This window comes from Miscanthus floridulus, unplaced genomic scaffold (assembly GCF_019320115.1).
Source record: "Miscanthus floridulus cultivar M001 unplaced genomic scaffold, ASM1932011v1 os_2701_1, whole genome shotgun sequence".
NCBI classification, from domain to species: Eukaryota; Viridiplantae; Streptophyta; class Magnoliopsida; order Poales; family Poaceae; genus Miscanthus; species Miscanthus floridulus.
The window spans coordinates 15,838-20,531 of NW_027098460.1; the positions used below are offsets into that span (position 1 = coordinate 15,838).

General features: G+C 48.2%; 1 pseudogene; it reads right to left on the reverse strand.

Annotated features, from left to right (window-relative positions):
• Positions 1–943: 943 nt before the first annotated feature.
• Positions 944–2,507, reverse strand: LOC136535343 (chitinase CLP-like; annotated as a pseudogene).
• Positions 2,508–4,694: the final 2,187 nt, after the last annotated feature.

A 4,694-nucleotide genomic window follows, 5' to 3' on the forward strand; every position in this document is an offset into this window, starting at 1 on the left:
GATCTGTCCGGCTTGGGCGGCTCATGCAGTAATGCTCAACCGCTGTCAATTAAGTACGTACATGCATGTGAGATAGATTGACTGGAGTCTGCGGGAGCGGATTCTTTCCATGGAAAATACTTATTTTCTTCATGGACAACTGTACCTCCATGCAACCTAACCTGTCATGCATGGAGTCCACTAACGTGGATGTATCTTTTTGAGGCATCTACCCAATAGTCGGTTGTTTTGGCCCCTCCTAACAATCGAATTTTACCCATACACTTACACTGTTATATAGCTATATTTACATTATCCTATTACTATATTTACAATAATTTCTTCAGTGTGATTTACTAGACAGAGTGATGTAATTTGGGGATAACACAACTTCTACTGTAGATCTCAGATAAATATATCCCATTTAATGTTTTAGAAAAACTTACAAATTATTTCTATGGATTGCAGATATTAGAGAAATATATGACAAATTGTTCATAAATTTCAGAAAATATTACAATTTCATCAGTTCAGCAGTATACTAAGCCAAATCGGAACATCAATCAAAGCAGCAAGCCAACAACACGGCAAATTCCGTCAGGTATACCTGAGCGGCGAGACTCCTCGTCGCGGATGCGAGTGGCGCGGAGGACGGTGAAGAGCTGGGCCTCCGCGGGGCGCGCCGGCGGCAGTAGCCGAGAGCCACAGCGGCTAGCGCCTCCGGCTGTTCCAGGAGGAGGAGTAGTAAGAGGGAAGTGGCGGCGGTGGCAGAGTCAGACCTGCGGCGTGCGGACAGGGCCTGGGCGGCGGCTGCGGAGGACGGGCGGTGCCGGGGGCGGCGGTAGGGCGAGCCAGAGAGCGGCAAGGCGGAGGAATGCGACCCACAGAGATTCGGTTGTTTGGGACGTCAAAAACAACCGGTTGATGGAGAGAGCGAAAACAACCGGATGTTGTATAGCAATTGTCATCTTTTTTGTGCAGTAGCAGTACATCATCTTTTAGCATGAAGTAGATTGAGATAAAAAATTGACTAATTTCCACCTCAATCATCTCAATACTTATACATATGGATTAAGATGGATATGAATACAGCTAAACAAGCATTAGATGGATTGACTAGTGCCTGCAGGGTGACTCTCCATGGGAATGGAAAATACTTGTACTCCCATGCAACCTAACGTGTGGCTGTATCTTCTGTCTTGCAGTACTTACGTGTCCTAAATATTCAAACTTATCCGAGTCATAGGAAGGTCAAACTGCCAACCTCATAGCTGGCCGGCACAATCTGTTGGAAGCTGGAACCCTCCAAATTTATTCCCATTTTATTTGTTTATTTATTTATTTATATGAAACTTCATATAGCTCGTAGAATCGGCGCTCCCGCAGCTAACACAGCATCGAGAAAATTCAGCACTAGGCAGCAACAGTGAAATTGAAGTTGCTGCAGGAAAGCCCAATCCCGTTGAGGAACGTGGTGAACCCGAGCTGCTGCTTGACTGCTTCTCCACGTCGAGCACCAGCAGGTGGTTCTCCAGCTGGAACCCACCGATCACCGCCGCCGCCCGGACGAACCCGAGGCAGGCCGTGTTGCTGTTCACCTGCACCATGGAGTTGCCGCCGAGCACCGAGTAGTTCTGCCCGCCCTGCAGCATCACGTCGATCTGCGGCACGGCGTAGCCGAGCCGCGTCGGCGGCAGCTTCGTCGAGTCGTAGCACCGCTCGAACGGCGCCACGGCGGTCACCCGCGACATCCACGGGAAGTTCGGCCCGGTCGCCGCCGCGTCGAACGCCTTCACGAATGGACCGTACACGTCGGGGCGGAGAGATGTGTAGGGGGTCGTGGAGCTCAGCGCCACGACGAGCGGACCGCCAGAGGTGCCGACGCGACTCTGCTCCACGGCGATGCCGGTGGAGGAGACATAGTACCCGGGGGCTCCGTTGAACCCACGCAGCGGCGCCGTGCCGGCCAGCATCGTGGTGAAGTCGCCCCTGTCCGGGAAGACCAAGGGACCTCCACCAAAGATGACCACGCCGACGCTGTTGCCGGACGTGGGCTTGCCGTCGCTGGGGAGGCAGAGCGCTATCTTCTTGGCGACCTTCTGGGTGCGCGCCACCTGCGCGGGGAACGACTGGGTCGAGGGCGCGATGCCTGCGACGCCGACGGCGCCGGCCGGCAGCTTCAACGGCGACGATGGCGCGCAGGTGGCAACCGCCGAGAAGGAGACCGGGAACAGCGGGTTCTGGCCGTCGGTGGCGTTTGCGGAGAGCGTGGCGACGGTGCCATTCTTGAAGGCACACGTGGTCAGGGAGATGACCGGGCTGGTGAGGTCGAGGACCAGCGGGTGGCCGTCCTTGAGCGGCGCCGTGTAGAGGGAGGTGGACGCGTCCTTGGTGACGGCGGTCACCAGGGGCTTGCCACCGCCACTGGCTGCCGTGCACGGAGACGACAGCGCCGAGATACAGAGTGAGATTAACATGAGGAGTTTGGGGTTCCACATTTTCTGCCGCTTAGTTTTGAGCAGCTTAGGTGGCCGGTGTTGTGCTTGTTTGGTGCGGTTGCTGGTTTTACTTTTGTATATAGGAGCTTGCACGTGGACTTGTCAAGTTTAGACGGAATGATCAATCGGTGCATCGGAGGTTGCTTGAGAATCGGGCTCTGCTGTTCTCCAAGTCATCTCCAGCAGATTAGAGTGCCACCATGCGTTTTAAGTCAAAGATGACGACTCCTCGACATGCTTAACTTGTTCCTGTTTAGCTGAATTTCACTTTGCATAGGAGAAAAAGTCCCTCCACTAGTGCTTCGAATATCTATCTATCATGATACACTAGTACAGATTCTTCATCACAGTCATTTTTTATCTTGATTAGTGATAATGGTGGTTATGACCACCTGTTTGCAACTAGTGCCACCGGCTTGAGTAACCACACGGCGGTGATAAGTTGACATCAGCGCTGGCCTCAGTAACTTGTCATGACGACATGTGTGCTTGCCGTGCGTCCATTCGCATCGGTGGACGACCCCACATGTCAGCTGGCCATGGAAAGCACATGCAAGCTAGAGAAAACACGTGGTGGGAGAGGGAAACGAACACGGCACAGGCTACTCCGGTTTTTCAAACCGGCTATCAAATTTATTTTCATCGCCAGCATTAGTGAGTTAGCAAGAAAAAGTGTAGTGTGCTACCGCCCCGAAAATTTTGGCGGCTGAATTATAAAATTTTGAGACATGTGTCGTTATCAGTGTAAATTTGTTTATAACGACATCTGCTTGTTTCAGACGACGAGCATTATGCCGTGATGAGTCGGGCAACAGTAAATAAATCACATCAGGGGATGAAACTAGGGACGAGCATTATGCGAACAGGGTGCACATCAGGGGATGAAACTAGGGACGGAGGGAGTACGGCATAAGATCAACACTAGATGACAAACAGTTAGTTGGGCAGTCGTCGGACGGGGCACGTGAACTTTCCCTCGTAATTGATAAGGCCATCATCACCCATATATAGAAAGTATAGAGTATATATGATTATTACTGCATTAGAAATTGAAGGTTCCTGTCGACATGGTGGTAAACACTAGTAGAGAAACGAGTTGTACTCCCGGTTCTCAACCTCCTTCAGTACCGGTTTTGGAACCGGGAGCACGAATCTGAGACTAAAGGGTTCCTCCTTTAGTCCCGGTTTCACGCCCGGGACTAAATGTCCACCTTTAGTCCCGGTTGGTAATACCAACCGGGACTAAAGAGGCCTCCCGGTCTGGCCACGTGGGTCATCCCTTTAGTCCCGGTTGGTATTACCAACCAGGATTAAAGGTTTTCTTTTTTTTTCTTTTTTTGTTTCTATTTTCAATTGATGATTCGTTTTGGTTTTCAAATAGATTTTCGAATATGCATTCTACGCTGCTAATAATATACGTATTCTACACGTTTATAATGTTCGAACATTTTGTACAAACTAAAGTATGAAACTAACGTATATATTACATGCATATACATATATTGTACGTAATTTTATGTACATATAATATGTATATGTATACATATATATATATATATATATATATATATATATATATATATATATATATATATATATATATTACAAATAAAGCTTGCATTGTATATTCTATCATATCCTTGGGATAACAAATTCACTCCATCTGGTTTGGCTTCCATGTTTCGTTGATGTCATTGTAGAACTCGCCGGCGGGGTTGAGGACCTGGTCATTAAGAAATCCTGCTATGGTCTCTTGAATTGCTTTCAGTTGGTCACGTCGTATGACTTTTTCCTTCAACCATAGAGTATTCAATAAAAGTTAAAGGAAAAGTATTAATACTGGTATGATAATTAATGTCATGAATGTCATCCGTCTTATTACTACTCTGTACATGATGACAGGCGACAGGAGCTGTATATGGTATGGGTGGTGAAGTGACAACCAATCATGCATATTGTAGTAGTGCTGGCTGTTGGCCATCCCTCGCATCTCCCTAGGTCGATGACCGCTCGGCTCACGGAGTCAGTCACGGGTCCCCTCCTAACTAATTTTTCGTTCAATTTACTGTTTTTATACCTATTAGTTGCTCATCTTTTAGGTTTCAACACGTACTATGAAGCTAGGAATATGGAACAACAATGAATCTATCATATTGGGAAATAACGAAGATCATTATTAAGATATTTGAAGTCGGAAAACATGTGTCTCGACACTTG